Here is a 21,300-nt window from a genome sequence, read left to right as displayed (position 1 = left end):
AAGATGATAAAAATGTATATAAATGTTAACTGGAAAATTGTATTAGCATTGTGATTATAGGGATATTTAATTATTTAGTCATTTATTTATTCATTAACTCTGATTGAATACTTACTATTTACTAGGTAGTGGGAATATTCCATTGGAAAGACATGATCCTTGCCCTCAAGAAGTTCATATATTTCTTTTTGTTTGTTTGTTTTTGTGGGGTTTTTTTATTAGTTATTTCATACACTTCTTGGAGGCAGATTTTTCAAGGAAGCAATTGTAATATATTATGAAAATGTCATAGTAGAGATTCTATGGGCTCTGCAAAGAGAGGCCCTAAATGAAAAAGTCAGGAAGGCTTTGCAGAAGAGGTAGTGATAGATTTAAAACATTATGAATGAATATTTTGTTTGCTAAATAATCAAGGGCAAAACTATTGGGGCAGAAGTCAGAGATTCTGGACAGAGTGTAGAATGTTGTGGAATCAAGAACAACATGCTCAATAGGGGGCAGAGTATCTTAGAGAAAGTGGTGGTCAGTGAATCTGGATAGAGAGGTAGGGGCCGACACTAAGGAGCTTTATGCAATATGCCAGAGTTTTGATTTAATCCTGAAGAAAAAAATAAGCAAGGAAATAAGAAAATCAAGTTTTCAAGTCAAAATGATCTTTCTGATGGCAGAGATAATAAATAAATAAGAAGGGTTTGAGGAATGTGAATTCGTTTCCCATGGCTGCTGTAACAGATTGCCATGATATTAGTAATTTTAAAGCAATACAAATGTATTGCCTTATAGTTTTGGAGTCAGAAACCCTAAAGTCAAAGTGTTGACAGGACAGTATTCCTTCTAGAGGCTCTAGGAGAGAATTGGGTCTCATGCATTTTCCAGCTTCTAGAGGCTGCTTGCATTTCTCAACTCATAGCCTCTTTCTCCATCTTCAAAGTCAGCAATGTAGTACCTTCAGATGTTTTACTTTCTCTCTGATCCTCCTGCCTCCCTTTCATAAGGACACTTATGATTGTATTGGACACACCCAGATAATCCAAGATAATCTCCCCATCTCAAGACACTCAATTTAATCACATCTGCAAAGTGCCTTTTGTCCTTCCAGGTAACAAACACATTCACGGGTGTAGGATATGGACAGCTTTAAGAGGCCATTATTCCATCTACCATAGGGTGGCAGAAGACTGAAATGGGGACATCCTATAGGACAGAGTTTCTCTGATCCAGATTAGCAACGATGAGGACTTAAATGAGGTTATGGATGAGCACTTTAACTGCTAGGTATTTACCCAAGAGAAGTAAAAACACATATCCACAAAAAGACTTATACAGAAATGCTCATAGCACTTGTTTATCATAGCTCCAAATTCAGTCTAAATACTCACCAACAGGAGATTAGATAAACAAAGTGTGGTATATTCATACAGTGGAACATTATTTAGCAATATAAAGGAACAAATTTCTAGTATTAGCAGAACGGATGAACCTCAAAACATTATGCCAAATGAAAGAAATCAGACAAAAAGAAATAAACACCATATGATTCCATTCATTTGAAGTACCAGCATAGGTTAAGCTATGCTATGGTAAGGACAGTCAGAATAGTGGATGCTTCAAGAATGAGGCTGGGGCTGAGTTTACCTGGAAAGGGGCATGAGGGAATGATAGAAATGTGCTCTATTTTGATTTGGGTAGAGATTACTCAGAGGTTTACATATATCAAAACTCACCAAGCTTTATACTTAGGATCTGAGAATTTTATTGTTTATGAATTATACAACTGAAATAAAAGTGCATTAAAAAATAAGGTCGGAGCAGTGGGGATAAAAAGGAGAAAGATGAAGAGCAGCTGTTTTGAAACTAAAATTGACAATAATTTGTAAGCCATTGAATGCCAGTGGGAGAAAAAAGAAAAAGAGAAATCAACAGGGAAATAAATTCCCAAACAGCATTGGAGAACAAACAGTTTTTTAGACATAGATTTCTGTTTTATCAACACTATAAAAATAAGACACAAAAATTGACTAAGGACTTACAAAAGTAAATAAAAAACATGTAAGAATTCATTTCTTGTTCTGACCCTTGTGCTTTACTTCATAAGACTAAATGTTAGTTATTAGCCATAGAGGGGAGCAATGACTGAGTTTGGATCTCTGGTGGGAAAAATAGGGATGCCAGTATACAAGCTTATTTGCCAAGTGGAAAAATTACATGTATAATTAACACTAACTTTGCTATATTCCAGGACCAGTCTTTGAGGCAAATATATTCAGCAATTAGTGTTGTTTATTCGGAACATGAACAGAAGATTTTTCTTGAACTTCTCAGAGTTTTGCCTGCTGTGAACATTAACATGGTCTTCGATATATTCAAAGTGATGTAAAGAATAAATTCAGTTAAGCTGCAGATTATTTTTAAAAGATGCTGTTACATTTGGTACTATCATTCTGAAAATAAATAGGTTGATTTAGAGAATCTGATTAATTATTTTTGGAGTTTAATGTGAACAGACATCATCTGAATCTTCGTTACAGCAATCCCATTAGTTTCTGGGAGATTCTTTCATTTGTGCTCTCTTTTGCACCTCCCATTTCCCACCTATTCCCCCTCCTGTCTTCTAGACTCATCTCTCCCACGGACTTAGTAGGTAATATCCAGTTTCACATACCATCTATAGTCTGATAATTCTCAATCTATCTGTAGCCCAGATCCCTCAAGCAAGCCTCACACTTATTATCCCATATTACCCAGAATTGCTCTGGCAGTTCAAGGATTTGCAGGTTCAAGGAAACTCTGACAGTATCTGTTGTCTAGAGAGTCCACATTACTCTACAGATTTCTGTCTGGAAATGGATTGAACCTCTGGTCATATAATACACTCCTATTTCTTCCCATATTTTCATGCCTCTTCCAAAACAGTCTTTGGGAAGCTACAGTAAAACATTTTTAAAAATTTGTACTTTTGTCCTGATCAGGTCAGCTCAGAGATTCGGATTTCTTAGTTGCCTATATATAACAATTAGTATAATTACCAGCTCTTTATTTACTATCTAGGTAGTTTACTATTTTAATTAGTGGAGTTTTATGTTTATCTGTGCCCTGAGGCAACTTAAAAGGGTATAGTTTCTGATCCTTTGCAAAATAAATTCATAAACACAAAAAGCTGTTTTCGACCAGGCTAATGACAACAGACTAACTTTAGTTGACCATGAGCCACAGCTCAAATTGAACACCTTCATCCTATTGACCTTGTGGAGTCTCTAGTGAAACATTTTAAACAAAAAGCCCAGCAAAATTTCTATAGTTTTGTTGAAAGTTGAAGTTTAGTCCAAGTTTGTGAAAAAGCCCAGTTAAGAAAATGGATTTAAGTGGAAGGAATGGAAGGCATGCCTTGTCTATCTGGGGGAGTTCTTTTGGTGCTTCTCTAAGGAACCATGATTTCTCCCTTAGTCTCTTCATTCATGTTCTTTTCCAGAAATGTAATGTATACTTTAACATGTTTGAGACAATCACAATCAAGCCAAGAGAAGTCCCAATTTTCATCTGTTATAGCACTTAAAATACTTAAAACCAATGTATTTTTTAAAAAAGATCTATCTATCTATTTTTAGAGGGAAAGAGAGAGGGAGAGAGAGAGAGTGCACGAGTGGGTGAAGGGCAGAGGAGGTGAGCGAATCCTATGCAGATTCCCTGCTGAGCATGGAGTCAGATGGGGGCATCTATCCCACAACCCCATGACTCTGAGACCATGACCAGAGCGGAAACCAAGAATCTGGCACCCAACCGACCACACCATCCAGGCACCTCAAACCAATGTATTCTTTAATTTTATAATAAAAATCCTTTTTAAAAAAATTATCTATGGGAAGCTTGAAAAAACAAAAGAAATATAAATTTAAAAAACACAAGGAAGGAAAAGAAAATGCCTACTGTCCTACTACCTAAAGAGCTAGTTTTTCCTTCCTTCCTTCTTTTCTTCTTCCTTCTTTCTCCCCTTCCTTCTTCTATCTCCTTATTTGAACACATATTATTTATCTAAATTATATTATAAGTTCTCCTTCTACCTTCTGGGTGTTTCTTTTCAGCCTTCTTTGGATATTCCTTATCTTTCTGACCTCTATATGTTAGCATTCTTGTGGCTCAGTCATGGGGCAACTTCTTCATCTTCACTTACCTCCAAGGTGATTTCATCCAGTCCTTGGCTTTAAATCCTAGCTATATGGTGATCCTTCTAGCTCAGACCACTCCTTGAATTTCAGATTCATGTGTCACAAGTATCAACTGGCATTTCTGCTTGGATATCGGGTAGGCCCGCCAAATAGGAACTGTTCATTTTTATGCCCAAATTTGCTCTTCTTGTGCCTTTCCCTGTCACAGCAAATGGCAGCTCCATCCTTCCAGTTATTCAGGCCAAAAGCTTTGGTGTCATGCTCTATACTATCTCTTTTGCACTACACAACTAAAACATTAACAAGTTTTGTTTTCTCTATCTTTAAAATATTTTCAGAAATTGAACTCTCACTGTAGACTGCTACTGCTCTCTACTTTCACTCTTGCCCCTCCTTGGCAGTCTTTGTGATTCTTTTATTTTTTATTTTTTTTAAGATTTTATTTATTCGAGTGCGCGCGCGCGCGCGCGCGCGCTCGCGTGAGAGAGAGAGAGAGAGAGAGAGAGAGAGAGAGAGGGGCAGAGCCACAGGCAGAGGGAGAAGCAGGCTCCATGCAGGGAGCTCAATGTGGGACTTGATCCTGGGACTCCAGGATCACATCAGGCCCTGGGCTGAAGGCAGGCGCTAAACTGCTGAGCCACCTAGGGATCCCCAAATCCTAAATTTTTAATGGTCTAAAATCCTCTGGCTTTATGTGATCTGCATCCCCCCACCTGCTCAGATCTTATCTTTCATTTTTTATTTTCCTTACTCCATTCTGGCAGGAGACTTCTCTGCCTCTTCCTAGTTTTTCAGTGATCTCTGCAACAGCAGCCAAATTTTCCACTTGGGTGCCCTCCTGAGAATGTCATGGATCATTCCAGAGCTGTGTTCTACCTAATAGATACTTAGCTGTGGCTCCTGGTACCAGTTTACTGAAGGTCACCATCCTTCTTCTTCTCTCTTTTGCTGGATTGTGACACCTGCTCTTACAAAGAAAGATTACTCCTTGGCTGCACTTGTTCTCTTCTCCCCTTGGAGTAATTTCTGCTTACTCAGCCTTTAATATCTCTCCCCATACACCATTTTAAAAACAAAATATAATCAGTGTGCTTCTGGCAGTTATAAGGATAGAAAATAATAATAATAATAATAATAATAATAAATAATAGTAATAATGCTAAGTCATATTCCTATGACACTGACCTACATGCTCTGAAGGAACTCTAAATTGTCTTGATTCCTTCCAGGTTAATCTAAGAGAAATCTCGAGTCAGAGTTGGAAATTTAGAATCAATGCCTTTTGTTTTCTATCTAACTTGCTTTGCTCATCATGGTGATGCGGGCTTACTACTGATGCCCAAAGTGGCAGATATACCACTGATATGGACTAAGGTATTATTGCCCTTCTGGAGCTGCCAATGCCCAGGGCCAAGGAGCCAACATTTTCCTCTAGTTTCCTGATGTTTGATGTTGAGGGCACTAATGGTGCAGCTGTCACAGCCAAAGCTCTCTCCATGATGACAGCAACTTTGAATCCCCCAGTGAATTTATGGACCCTAGCTCTTTAACTATTCATGCTTCGTTTTTGCAACTCATTCCTGTTAATCTTGGATGTTGAATAACCATTTGTGTGGCAGATGCTGTGCACATATTCATACATGAAGAATACTCACATTCATTTATTCTAACCAGGTGTCTATCATGCAAGAAACACTACCATGGGCCCTGGGAATACAGCAGTCAACCAAGCAGATGAAGTCCTTGCCATCATGTAATTTACCTCTTCGTAGGTGAGGTAGACAGTACAGCAAGTAACTTGCTATTTAGCATCATTTCAGGTGATGAATGCTATGAAGAAAATAAGGCAAGCTAAGGAGGTAGACAAATACTTTGATATCCTAAAATAATTATTTCTGTCTTCTCTTGACTTGCAAACCAATACACACCTCAAACTATGGTATCAATTTAAAAAGTTCCCGATGCAGTTGCAATCAGTGAAGGCATTAGGCACTGACAAGATACCATCTTAGAGCTCCTGGAAACTTTCAAACTTCCTTCACAATGACATTTGGGAAGTCATATGCAGTCATCTTCTCTAAGAGACGATTTTCCAAGTTCAAGTGACACAGGACCACAAATGTATTAGGGTACAGGTGGAGCCTTTTGATCCAATTTTTCCACTCTCTTTTACATAAAAGTAAAAGTGACTTTGGATGTAGGACTTGGGCACAACTCAAAGCAGAGTTGTCTAGATTTAGAAACTTGTGGGGGCTTTTAGAGGCCTCAGGTTACAAGACAGAGAGTGTTAATGACTAAGCCTGACCAACTCATAGGGAAAGGAAGTGCCCCTTTCATCTCCACCGTGTGGCAAGCCCAGTCTGAAAGGCCATCTGTCCGGCCAGTGGTGCAGGATCCTCTGTTTGTCTTTTGAATCTGAGACCAATGTGCTGCCCAGCTGAGAGAAGATGGAGTTGCCATAAGGCCTAAGGCAAATCATCAGAAAACTAAAAATCTGATTCTGATATGATATCTATAAGTCATGAATATCTTTGATTAGAAAAGGAGGTAAATAAAAACCCTTTGATCTGTGGTTTTTGTTTTTGTTCTCTAAAACATATTATTTATGCATTATTAAAATTAAATTGCTTTATAGTTAATCAGTTGCAAGGAACTGCTTGTGTAATAATTAATATTTACTATCTAAAACTGTCAGAATTCATAGATTCATCACTGTCAAGCCAAGCCCGTTTACTATAACATATGGGAGATGCTATTCTTAACAGTCATGATTTGGCAACAGCAAAGAGAAATGAAGTTCAATTTTAACTGTATTACATCATAAAAAAGAGGAGAGTTAAATGTATTTAGACATAAATATTTAAGTCAGATATTTATGACATCTTAAAGAAGATTTTACAAATATATCAATTTGACTCTCCAATCAAAGAACTTTTACAAGAATATAGTGATGATAATTCTCTACCAGAAAGGAATACTTGAAAAAGTGTACTGGAACCCACTGAAGTCTTTTCCTCTTCCAAAAGCAGGACTACTTTAGCTCCCAGAGAACACAATAGTGGAATGGTTGTCAGGTAAATTGGTGTCGGACTGAAATCTTCCTACCAAGAGTGGGACCGTGGACAAATTTGTTAATCTCCCTATGCTTTCTTTTCTTTTTTTTAAAAAATATTTTATTTATTTATTCATGAGAGACACAGAGAGAGAGGCAGAGACACAGGCAAAGGGAGAAGCAGGCTCCATGCAGAAAGCCCGACGTGGGACTTGATTCCGGAACTCTCTACTGCTGAGCCACCCTGGCATCCCCTCCCTATGCTTTCATTTTATGCAAATAGAGATAATAAGGGTACCTACCTAATAGGGTTGTTGCACATTACAGAACTAATAGACAAAATCTACCAGCAAAACTGTTAAATAAATAAATAATAGCCACTACTGTGACCACTAATCATTATTATTAGCTTCACCACTCACGTTGTATGACATTAGAATGACTGTTATCCTGAAATCCTAGGACTCAACAGCATAAAGAAAACAACTTCAGAGATAAGCAAATCTGGTATATAAATTGCATTAATAAGTAAGAGAGGAATTAGAGAGGGAATTCCTTAAGCTTCTGAGTTTTACTAAATGTAAAGATTAATCATAAAGAGGCCAAAAGACTGATTAGGACAGGAGGTGGTGTTTGATGGCTTCTATTTGTCCCTAGCTTTTTCCTTGAGCCAAAAGTAAGTGACAGTTATATTTTGCACCCACTAAATTTGATATGTGAAAAAATGCTTTCTTGTACTTGGCTTCAAAGTGACTACTCCTTCATCATTATAATTTAATGAAATCCCAAGTCCTATTAATTAATATTATTACTTTGAAGAGCTCCATTTTCCATTCTGGGTTTCTATTTCTAAATGTGGACATAGAGTCTTTCTAAAGCCATATCTAAATTCAAATGCAGGGAGAAAGGGCTGAAAATTCAAGAGTGAGCACCTACTGTATTAGGTTCCTTGTATGTAGTTAATGTAAATATGTTTAGTTATCACAACTGCACTTTGAAGATATTTATTATCATTCTTGGGATATCAGGAAATTAGGTGGCTTGTCCAAGATCACCCACATGGAGGTGATACCTGTTCTGTTGATTGGACAGATCTGTTGATTATAAATACAATGTGACTTTAATTCACCAAATTGTTCCAAGATCATAGATTTTTAGAATTAGAAATTCTTACTTCATTACTTACTGTCTTATTTGGCAAGTTATTTAACCTTCCTGATCTACTGTATTAAATGAGGCAGGACTAGCTTCCTACTTCAAAGGATTGTTATAAGGATTAAGTGAGATGATGAATAGAAAGTATTTCAGGATCAGACAGCTCTGGTTTCAAATCCCTACTCTACTATGGAGGAACTTGGCCAAATTATTTCAGCTCTCTGCCCCTAAGTATTCTGATCTGCTAAATGAACTGATTTGTACCTGCTTTTTAAGGTATAGCTTTTAAAGTTTAATAATATACATAAAGAACCTAATCCAAACTCTAGAACGCAGTATAGACTTCATAGATGGTTGTGGTTAATACTTTTTTTGCAGAATTTAAAACATTTTATACATATAATTCTACAGGCCCAATCTTCTCATAACTGTATAATTATTGAGAATATAAATTTGAAAATGTGGTAACATTTATGAACATATGGCAAAAATAAAAGTCTAAAATTCTCCTTATATTTTACACATAAATTGCCATAATAGAAGACTTTTTTTTTCAAAGAGTCTAAACACTAAATACATAAATTACATACATGCCTACCTCATTTAAATCCTACAAATGGGAAAATTGTGACCTATTGCCAGGATGACTTATCATATTTGATAAAAGGTAGTTGTGTGTCTTTTATAAAGTGAGAACAGAAAATTTAAATAGATATGCAGATCTGGCTGGTGGTAGTCTAACATTTGTCTTGCACATCTATTTTCCTTATTAACGGAGTTTTGGCTGGGCACTTACTGAGCTAGAGCTTAAGATTCCTTATCTCCCCTTGGCATGGACAAATGGCAATGTCTCCCAAGGAAATATGAGCAGAAGTGAGTGTGCTCCCTTTCAGGGCTGTCCTTAAAACACTGTAGCTGCACTCCTCTGAGTTCCTCCAACCTCGAGTCATCTTGAGCATGGTGACGACCGCCATCCTTACTTGGAAGCTATGTGTTAAGGATACCAGAGTTGCTTTTCCAGTCTGGATTCCTGAAGAGAGCCTTGTGGAGTGGAGCTGCCCTATATTCCTGGACCAGATGAACTGTTCCATGGAAGAGACTAAAACATCTCCTTTTTTTAAGCCATGGGGTCTTTTTGTTATAGGAGCTCAAACTTTGCCCTAGCTAATACACAATTAAAGACAGAACATGGACTACCAGCTTGGCCAGCTGTTTCCTTTCTCTGAGAAGCAGGGTTCCCATCAAAGAGAAACTTACAAGGCAGAAGTAGTTTTCATGGAACAAAGCCTTAAGGTTAAGTTTGATTACCATTAATAAAGATGAGATGAAGGCTTTTATTGATATTTTTTGACAGCCTAAAATTTCTTCCCATAAGCATGAAGATCCCAAACTTGCCATAAACCATCAACTGTGGTTGCAAAGCACACAGCCTTTTTCATTACTGCAAATACTACCTTTACCTTATATCATTTGGTTCGTGGTAAGTTTCAGCAGCATTATTCTGGTAATTTTGGTCTTGTGTTGGCTGGGGAGAATGTACAGGCAGTGACTAATAGGCAAATAACTTAAGAAGCTGCTTCCTTAAATGTTTTACAGACTTGAACTTTCTCTTTCTAAAAGATTATAGCTATTTCATTTCCTGACAAAAAAGCATTTGCTCAATTAATGTTTTGAGAAAAAGTGTTATTAGTGCAATAGATGATTATTAAATATTCAGTGAACTTCAGTGAGAAGATAAAATTATACTTTTCACCCCAAAAAGTGAAAAGCACTTTCTCCTTTACGACTCTTTCCTAAAATTATTTAAGAAATTTTTTTCACAGTTTACATGCCTGGGTGAGAATGACTTCTGGGCACAATACATAACAAAAAAGACAAATACATAGCATGTTAATAAAAATTTATGATGCCAAGTGAGGATTAAAATCATAGGGGTCTAGCAGTCTAATTAACAACCAATGTTTTTGTTCCTGTTTTTTTAATAGTGACAGAAGGCACCAAAACAATGAAATCCATATCCATAAGAGAAAGGAAATATGAAGTATCAAGTTCTGTCTTAAATGCAACTTTTTAAAATCAAAGAGCCTGGTCCTCCTCTTTATCATATAAGCCACATCATTGAAGTAAAAAAATCTCTAAATTGATCAATTCCTTGAATGCAAATCACAGTATGACCCAACCCAGCCTCTGATGGCTAGCTGCATGGAAGCTGCATGCCTTTGGGATATGCTAAGAATCTGCAGTTCTCTGGAACCCAGGGCAGGAAATATCTGAGTCAACCTGAAGGCTGCCTTACATCTTTGAAGCTCCAGTAGTTCACATAAAGAGCTCAAAGCATCATAAATCTAAGAAAACATCTAGACTGCAGTGATTTCCAGTGCCAAATAACCCCATGGTTATATTTTTAGGAGTGATTTTTCATGGTGAGAACTTTGAGCTAGAATGGCTTTTCAGTATGATTGGTTTTCTTTACCATCCTGAGGGATCTGAGGAGTCTACAGGCTTTCCCATACTGTCAAGGAGTCCACAACACAAAATGTTTAAGAAACCCTGATCTAGAGTATTGCTGAGTAGTAGGTATTAGTTGGATCTCAGCACTCCATTCAACCAGGCTTGAGATGAAGCCGGGTTCTACTAGGAGGGAACTGGCCCTGTAAAAGTCAAATAGGATGCTGGAGTTCAGTATTTGCTCAAGTCCTCAGAGTACAATTTAAGACTCTTCCATTTTCTCTCTCTCTGACCAGACGCACATTCACTATGACTAATAGAACATGCACAACTCTCTACAAACAGCTTTAAAAACCATGTTTTACACACCCAATTCCTCACCATTGACTTCTAAGTGATTAGTAAAATGTCTCTATAAACTAAACTCAATATAAATATAACTTCAAGAAAATATTATTTTACAGGAAAAAAGGTCAGATATCTAATTGTTGATCCTACCAGTGAGATAATTCTTTGTCAATTACTAGACATTCTTCTCTGTTGTCCTGTTATCTTCTGAGACTTTAATGCTTCTTCACAGCTTGTGTTGATGAGGACATATTTTAGGCTAAATAAACTCAAGCATTATGTTTCATAAACAGTTGAGGGAACAACCAAACCTTGGTTATGCTTCGCTGAGCAGCTTCTCTAAATCCATTTATGTTTGAAAAGGAAATCTCATTTACACATCCCCAAGTAGTTTACCCATCTCAACCTGTTCTGTGAAAATCCATTCAAAGCCAAAGCTGTTTTGATTTTATTTTGATCTGTCGATCTCTCTATCATCTGTCTTTTGCCTTCCAGTAGAATGCAAACAGTCCTACTTCACATTCTTTTCTCTAAATTCCAGTTGAAATTCAGAACTTCCAGTGAAATGGAATGACTGGAAGGAAGTCTGATGGGGCTAAAGAAACTGGGGTTCAGGACTCAGTAGCTGAAAAGATTTGGCCACATAATTTTGTACTTCTCAATTTGGTGACACTTAGAATCATCCAAAAGCGTTAACATACGATTCCCGAGGTTCCCTCCTTCCCCCAGGCTTGGGTTTAAAGAGCTTGGCATGGGGTTTAGACCTCCAATTTTTTTTCAGAAGCTCCTTTTGGTGATTCCTATGGGTGACCAGAGTTGAGATTATTTGGATTTCAATACACCATATGATTTACAAAGTATCTGAATTTTCTATCTCCTGTGGTCATTGTGAAAATCAATGGAAATAACTTGAGTCTATAAAACTAATGATGATGAGACAACATGACAGAAGACTTCTATATCCCTTGGTAAGCATTGCTAAGCCTTGCCTATGTTTTAGTTTTGGTGCATAAAATTTCATAATGTCTATAAAGCAAAGGTTTATACTACTATTGTTACTTTTTGCTTTACTTACTTTTCAAATAAGTCCTGGCTTACTTATTATTTCTCTCAGGTTAAGTAATGGAAACAATTTTATGATACTGCTAATATGAAAAAAGATTCTTTTTACCATTTATTTAGACATTAAACACCATAAATTTGCTTTATTATGAGGTTGACATTTTGGTTACCAGGTAAATATTTTAACAATGAATATCTTGGATTTGTTAAGCAATTTGATGATCTTGCTCAAGACTTAGGCATATTATTATTTTGTTTTTGTTTTTGTTTTTGCTGATTTTAGAGAAACAAGAACATGCCCTGTAGGTTACTGGCTACAAAGGATCACTTGAGGAAGTGTCTTGCATCAAGTTCCTTGGAAGCAGGATATGAGATAGGAATTTGAATGCATGTGATTTATTGAGGGAATGCTAGCAGGAGAAAGGGAATGAGGGAAGGCAGCTTTCCCAGAAGCTAAGCAATGATGTATCCTCAAGAGAACTCCAACCTCAGTGTGATACCATGGGGAGCTCAGAAGCCTCAACGACACCACAGAGTTTGTCCTACCTGAGGCAAGGGGAGCAGCCATTTGTACCCCAATGACAATCAGATTTGGGATGAAGGCAATTCCCTGGAGAAGAGGGACAGCTGTGCACCATAACAGTTAGATTGGAGTGTATGCACTGGTGGTAAAAGAGGCCTGGGAAGGACACCCACTGCAATTAATCCAACATTTGACCTCCTGACCCTAGTATTATTCTCCCCATTTGCCATTTATGTTAATAATTTCATCCCTTTAGGTATTTAAGAGTCTTTAGTAATATGAAAATATCCTTTGAATGGATCACATTTTAGGTTGACATCTTGGCTATCAAGGAGAAGAGACAGATATTTATTGAGCACCTAACTAGGTTTTACACTTGATCTTAGCCAAAAGGCTGAGAAGCGATCCTACTAGGTTTTAGTAGCTGTGATGTACCATCATCCTTCACAAATATAGTCTTATGTAAATAAGGGATGCTTTAGAGAGAAACACTTGGTTGTCTGAGAACAAAATATATTTAAGAAGGATATTTGAAGAGCAGGAGTAATTTCTAAGGAGGTAAGACTACAAACTTTGAGGACGTGTACAAAATGTTAATATTTTTGTGTATTCCTATTGCAGCATTGATTCAAGAAATCTATACTAAAAACATGAATAAATAAATGGCGCCAGGTAATGGAATGATGACAGAGAAGGACTATTAGTAGCATATAGTTTATTCCTGGTTTATCCTTGAGTTAGAGGAAGAAGAAGGTACCCAAGAGGTAGGGATTTGGTTTAGACTGGTGCCACACAAAGACAGTGTTTTTCTTCTTTATTTTCAAAATTGAGAGTTTACTGTGATTCTGAGTTATTTATCCTGAAAGATAATTGATTTAATGTGATCATGTACAAATTACTGATCGCGTCAATATTCTGTAGATTTGTCCTCTGTGAACCAAAGCTCAGGCTTGTTGATTTGATAATCTTAGTGGAAAACATTTTTTCATTTCCTTACAATCTTCCAGGCAGAATGCCCATCAGATTTTCATCAGCCTTGCAAACACATTCTTCTAGCATGGGACATGATTTCATTAAATTGTGCTGGAACTTTCTTCCGGGGTTACACGAAACAAACTGCAGGTGTGAGTCAGGGTGTTTTTCACTTCTCTATGCTGCAGACTGCCATCCTTATAAACTCCAGTCTGCTGTCTAATCAAAGGAGGGTTTGGAAAATCCATCATTTTTCTGTCATCAGCAAGTATCTTTACCAATGAAAATGACTGGTCTGTATCGTGAGAATAGTGGTATTTGGTCATTTTTTTTAATCCTCAAATCTCAATACCAGAAAGATCCCCAATTTGCAAAAATAAACACCTACTTATTTCACTTCCTCCTCTCTATCATCTTGCAGCTGTCTGAAAACCATTATCTTCTTCTACTCAATCATTTGAAGTTTGCACTATTTTCCATTAAAAATGTTTTCACATAAGCAAATGTTTAATTAAAAATTAGTAAAGTGCCAACTAACTAAAGATATTTTGAGTTCAGAAATACAGACATAAATATGCTGCCCTTCATCTAGGAACACAACTCTATGATAAGCCACAGGCTCCTTGGAATTTCTTTTATGGGTAGTAGATTTACGTTAGTTTGTTGCTAGTTTCTACATAGTCACCTTGGTGCTGTCTTGAAAAAAAGCTGGGACTGGCCAGATAGGCAAGGTCTCTGGTCATGGAATAGAATAAAGCTATTTGGTGATAAACATGTGGTTTGCCTCAGTCCAGTGCTCCCACCTAGTGGCTATCTACCTTTCCTCTTCCTGACTCATGTGACTGATGAGTTTAACATGCCAAGCACTATCCCACAGATGGGACATCCAGGTGACATAGAATAGCTATAACCCCAGTGCACAGTTTAGCTCGTTTCCTTCTCATGAAAAAAGTATATCATAGTGGAATAAAAGATTGGGAATCTTAACAAGAGGAATACTCTTTAATTTACCGTATTACTTACTATTCATGATTCATTTGAAAATATTGCTCTTTTAAGTGTTTAGGCACCATGTGACTTGTGACACATACTCCAGTGCATCACAGCCCTGCAGATGCTCAAGCCAATACATCAGCAGGCCACTAGCGGAAGGTGGTCAGCGGTTCACCACCGATTCCTGCAGCCACAAGAGGCAGGACGGTATCAGTGGGGGCATGGCTAGAGAGGGGTTAGAAGACCTGATTCTGCCTGTATCCCCATGGATCAATCTTTCCAAGTTTTCCTTCAATAGCACGAGACTAGAGTAGATGATTTCTAGTCTTTGAGCAGGAACTTAAAATTGCAGTCTTAGTGTCTAGTAATAAACTAAGCATTTCACAGAGATCAGCTAATTAAACCCCCTTGCAGCCCCAGAGAGGTGAGGTCAGTGAAAGTGCACATGGTGTTACTGATGAGGACAGCTTGGTGAGCACAGGCTCCGTCAGACACTCAGTTAGGGATTATCTCTAATCCTTTGGACAATTGAGAGGAGTAAGTAATCATTTCCTTTTACAGATGAGAAAACAGACTTCAAATGGCTTAATGACTTGACCAAGGTACCACATCGAGTTATGCGGGGAAATCTCCTATCAAAGACACACATTTTCAAGTACATTTAGAACTGGGACATAGGCTCCTCCTCTTTGGAACTTTGATACCTTTATGAATATCCTAAACATCCAACAAAAAGCTACTGTAAATACATCATAGTGGAGCTATAGAGTGTAATACCAGTAAGTAAAAATGATGTGAACCAAATATATTAAGTAAAAAACTATATGGCAAGTTGATCCTATAAATGTATATTTTTTAGCCATATAAATACATCAAAGTGTTCACAGTGGTTGAGTGTGGAAGGTATGATTTGGGGTAAATTCCATTTTTCTTTTTTTTCCCCTGTGAGAGTTTCTAAACCTTTTACAATGAACAACAGTGACCTTATAGCTTAACCAGGCCGAGCCTCAGACTGATCTTCTGGGATAATACTGGTACCTCATGGTGTTGTTGGAAGGATTACATGATAAAATCTGGTAAAATGCTCAACCTACAGCCTGGTAAACTATATGTACTAAATAAATGTGAGTCACTGAGAAAGAAAGAAAATATTGTTTCAACGTGAGTTCTGTTTTGTTACCTAACATATATAAATTTTAAAAGTCATTTAAATTAAAATTAATGGTAAGTTTTTTGAGAGATTACTATCATTCTGGAAGATAACTGTAGCTCCTGGGAGGTACAGTCCAACCAAACTGGACCGTAGCCTATTTTTGTTGAGGCCAGGGCTTCAAGTAGTAATGTGTCTGATGCTGTGTAAATAATACATAAACTTTACTAAAATGTTAAGTGCAGCAGAAGCTTTAGCTGGAGACTGAACTGGGTTGTTTACCATGATATTTAGGCTATGTCTCATCATGTCCAGGAGCCTGGTAAAGATTACCTCTCATGTATCTACTTGTCTGTGAGACTGAGAAATTTTAGAGAAAAAACCTAGGGGAACACAGTACATACACTCCAATTTGAATTTTTTAAAAGGCAGAAGGGCAGGAGGTGGGGGGATGTTTGCAGGAGAGGGTTAAGTTTGAGGTGTGTTTACTATGCCTTGGCCAAGCAAGTGGAGTGTTCAAATAACCAAGATTCAAGCTGTACGGGGTAGAGCTGGGTTTAGAAGAGCACAGGGAGTCATATAGGGAAATGTAACAAGAATCTAAGGGCTCTCCCTGGAGCAAAAGAATTCATGGATCAAAGAGTCTACGGGCCTACTGGCCTCATCTATTTTAGAAAAGAAAATTTGCTTTCTTGTTAGGTAAATTCCAAAACGAGCTAATGTGGCCTCCAGGATCAAGGGGATATTGTTAGAATCCCAGAGAATGCTAAGTCAGCAACCCTTTTTTTTTCTCACTAATCTATCTAGGAAAAAAGTGCTGCACAAAATCCTCTGCTCATGTTCTCACTTTTCCAGTGTCTTTTCAGGATGAACCCTGACAGATAGTTGAACAACTGCCCTTTGGATAGTGCATGCAGATAGCTGAGCAAAGGGCCTGGGAATTCTGAAATACAGATCAGATGACATTCTTATAACTTAATTTTCTTGAGTTCTCTAACATTCTTTTATCTGTCAATATTACATGTTAAAATTTTATCATGCCCCCAATATTTATTCCTGCAGTCAGAATCACTCCAGGTTGCAGTCTTAATATATTGCTATTTGTTTTTATTTCATCATCCATCCTGATAAAAACTGGCATAACCTTGAGCTTGAATGTTTACTGTCATTGGATTGGTGTTTCTTGTGGTGACACACCCGTTCCATTGGGTAAAATTTGAAGCTGCAGCAGGCTGGAGATGTGACTGTCAGCATCTAGAAAGGGGAAATATAAAAGACCACGATGCATGAACAATCAGTTGTCAGGGTTTTCCTGATCTCAGTAGGAACAGATTTTTGCTATAAACATCACAGGGGTGTATCATTCTGGTTTTATAAATGCATTACACACCTCCAGGTGTGCTGATCTTGTGATACACAGTTCAGCATCCATTAGAGGAGAGATCCCAGCCTTCCTCTTCCAAAATGTTCCTGGAAGGACCTAATACCTTGCACAGCTGTGCTCCATCTCCTTTCTATTGCTAAAGAGAGGAGATGGGTTAATAGCAGTATAGACAGAAAATTGTTTTCAGAAGGAGTTGGGAACAGAGCTGTAAAAACATAATGTCTTCCAGACCAACCTTTTATCATTCAGGCAATCATAACAGACATTCTGTATTAGTCAGACAGAGGACTTTTCTCTCCTTTTCTGATTCCCCTTTTAGAGACTTGGCTTCTCAAGCAAGAGACCCATCTTAATAGTTAAAATTGAGCTTTCTTTATCAATTGTCTTGACTCAAATTTTCCTATATCTGCTCTTCTCTTCCATCTATGATAATTTTAGATTCTCGGATTTCATTTTCTTCTCATATTTCTTCTGTCTTCATATTCATCTGTCCAAATATCTTTACATCTGTCCAAAGTATCTTCTTGCATCAACCCCAGCAGTAGATGGGGTTTTTGGGTGTCCTCAAGTGGGTGACTTTCCTTCTACCTTTTTGCTTGTGTCTATGGAACCTGATCATTTGAACATATTTAAAAGTTTTTTAGCTCTGTTCAGTATTTCTTGTCAAGTAAAGTTCCTTTTATTATACAAATTCCAACTCTCTACTACCTTTTGAGAGAAAACGTCTGCTTGTCATTCAGATCTAACCTACATCATTCATATTTGTAAAATTGTCCTTATTTCACTGAGTAATATCAATATACTCACTTTATTTTTAAGTTCTCCACTGACATTTTTCTTGGATGATTTTTCTTCTTGCTGTTTTAAAATTTTAAGCTCGAGCCTTCTAGATGGGGCAAACTTTCATTCTTAAGAAAAATCATCTGAATATTTTGGGGTCATAGTAGCACACAAGAACAACTGGTTCTGCCACAGAACTTTGTTAAGAACTATATAACTTACCACTCCTGACTTCATTTATCAGACAAATGCATTCATTTCTTCCTCCTTCTGAGAAAAAAGAACTAATGGATCCCCGAACTTAACACTTAGGTTATACCATGGAATCCCGAGACACAACTTCTTCATTTCTCTCTTTCTTTCTTAAAATGGGTTTTGCTTTCTGCTATCTCGTTCAATAGTTGTTTTTAAGGCTTATATAATAAAAGCTGTTTTTTTTTATTGTCCCGTTCCTTGATAAACTTATATATATCTTTTGAGGTGATTTTAGGCTGTTTATATAGATTTCATGACAGATAATTATTTGACTAGCAATTCCAGTTGAAACAGTTAGAAATCCGTCGGGCTCCCTGCATGGAGTCTGCTTCTCCCTCTGCCTGTGTCTCTGCCTCTCTCTCCCTCTCTCTGTGTAGCTCATGAATAAATAAATAAATAAATCCTAAAAAAGGGGGGCGGGAATCCTTGGGTTGCTCAGCAGTTTGGCTCCTGCCTTCAGCCCAGGGCGTCATCCTGGAGACCCTGGATCGAGTCCCGCATCAGGCTCCCTGCATGGAGCCTGCTTCTCCCTCTGCCTGTGTCTCTGCCTCTTTCTCCCTTTCTCTGTGTATCTCATGAATAAATAAATAACTAAATAAATCTTTAAAAAAAAAAAAAAGAAACAGAAATCTTCCACAGAGCAACAGCATTACTGTAAGGCTTAGGTGGGTTTTTGTCCTAGACTTTACCCAATCTGTTCTGCTCAAAGTTGCAGTGCATTAAGAAGTAATTTTATAATGAAATTGCTATAAGAAATAAAATGATGTCACTGAAACGTCTAAGAGCTAAAAGGAAACTGAGTATTCTAATTTCATAATTTTAGGATGAGGAAACCAAAGATACAGAGATATTGCTTGTTCAGGATTTCAACAAGGAAAGAGGGCATGACAGAGCAAATATTGCCCTCATGCGATTTAGTGATATCCCATTTATCAGTATTTTTATACTTAACATCAGATCATTTTCCAAATACTGAGGGCTTATTTCTCCCCATTCCTGTCTATTTTATCCATTATAAGGAAAGCTTTCTGATTTCTTAAAGGAAAATATTAGATATTTTTGGATGTCTATCTTCATAACATTATAAATACAATATCCAGTACAGTATGACTAGTGAGCATAGGTTCTATTTGTTTAGTCATAATAATAAAGTAAGGCCCAGAGATGTTGTTTCTATTGTTTTTTTATCATCCCCCCAAATAGCTTTGCTCAAACTTTCCTGAATTGATTTATCCCTCCTTCCTTCCCCTTTGGTCACACATTTGAGCTTGCCACTTCTAATCTCCTGTAGGTTGAGAAATATTCAGGTAAATACTGAATGTTAAGTAATATTTAGTAAAGCTCTTAGTAAGTGATCAAGAACATAATATAGGCTCTCATGCCCCTTTTCTGTTTATTTTTTAAATCTGGTGATGATCTTGAGATCTCCAAGGAAGTAGAGAATAGGACATTTCTCTCACTTAACATTACTGAGAGGGTATCAGTATTCACCCATAACACTTGGTTGAAGAGGGTTCCTATCCATGTATTTTGAACGAATCCCCAAATTACTAGTATTTAACTTATAGGCCTGAGAGAAAACTGAAATTCCACTCTTGCAAACATACTTACTTTATAATCTTGGATCGCTTCCCATGTTCTGTGATTTTCCTCAGATCAGTACACTGCTCCATTTAGAAAGGAACGAACAGGGTATACTCATTTCAGAGCTATAGTGTGAGATATATTCAGAAGTCCAATGCTCTTGATCTAGGAGATGAAAGAAGCACTTTTTCAGAGATGCTGGCTTCCCAGACCTTCCCTCTGTTGAACAGGTAAATGGAAATACCAGAGGATTCTGGCAGAAGAGAAACACCACTGCACAGGTCTCTCTTTGTAAGTAATGAAGCACTATTCTTTCTAAACGTCAGGGTTCTCCAAACAGAGCGAATGCTTTTGGTTGTTTTCCACATACTGGTTTCTCACCTTGGAAGGAAATTTCACTCTTTCTCTGTCTCACTCTCTGTATATGTATGCATTCCCAGATAGTGATTGTAAGCAAAGTAAAGGAGGAAGATGTGAATGATAGTGAATCCAAGAGTGACTGACTAACAGTAGTAGAAACCCCGAAAGTTCAAAATAGCATCAGCTCAGTCTCACTATTTGCTGTTATTAACAAGGGATGCGGGAAACAAATGGCAGAAAGATTAAATCAATTTCAAAGTCAAAGCCATCATGGCTTTGTGAATTCCAACCATCACAGAGTATTGATTTTATGAAATACATTTCTTTTTTCTCTGATTACAAATATTCCACTCCTCTGTTTACCCAGATACTAAAAAGTTAATTTCAAAGTGGAGTGTTAAACTGTTTTTGATATTAGTTTTCCTAAAAGAGATTTTTTTTTAAAAAATATTCTTTCTTTCCTATATAGCAACTTTCATGTTAGCTGACACTGAACGCTATGAAGTTCAGTGATTACCTAGAATTCCTCATTTTATTAATTTCATGTGGCATTTCTAAGTGTTTGGAATTTTATTTATTAGATCTTTAATATTTGTTCCAGAATATTTTGTCATTAATATATTTTGAAACTTGGTTCTGTTTCATTTTAATGTGATCAATTGTGGTCTTTGCGGCCCTGAACAATTGTTCAGGCTGGATTGAGGATCTGCATTTAGACACTGCTCCTCACAGGCAACTGAACACACAGCTCCAGCCTTATATGCTCATCAATATGGCTGATAAGGAAAAGAGTGAATACATGTGGAATTTTCAATCTCTATTATTTAGAAAATCATATCTGTGGCTTGATTATTTAAAATAGATGTTACCAACCATGATCCTTTACTTTGATGGTAGTACTTTTTTTTTTTTTTGTATTCCTATATATTTTATTTTAGGATGAGAGTGACCTTATCTAAGTTTTTGAACTCTGCAGCCTTCTCTTCCCCACCCCCCCTTATCCATAAAATTTCTTGTTCAGAGTAATGCAAATGGGTTGAGAAAGAGAGAGAAGTGTATGCTTTTTGACAT

General features: G+C 37.2%; 1 protein-coding gene and 1 pseudogene across 1 annotated transcript in view; one reads left to right on the top strand and one right to left on the bottom strand.

Moving 5' to 3' along the window:
* The window catches only part of LOC119877811, a 69,356-nt pseudogene extending 60,012 nt beyond the window's left edge, over positions 1-9,344 (bottom strand).
* ARHGAP24 (Rho GTPase activating protein 24) overlaps positions 1-21,300 on the top strand; it is a 743,240-nt gene that overhangs the window by 193,586 nt on the left and 528,354 nt on the right. The window lies entirely within an intron of this gene.

This window comes from Canis lupus, chromosome 32 (genome assembly GCF_011100685.1).
Source record: "Canis lupus familiaris isolate Mischka breed German Shepherd chromosome 32, alternate assembly UU_Cfam_GSD_1.0, whole genome shotgun sequence".
In the NCBI taxonomy this organism is placed as follows: Eukaryota; Metazoa; Chordata; class Mammalia; order Carnivora; family Canidae; genus Canis; species Canis lupus.
The sequence above is the reverse complement of the archived record's forward strand: the minus strand, read 5'-3'. Positions and strand labels throughout refer to the sequence as shown.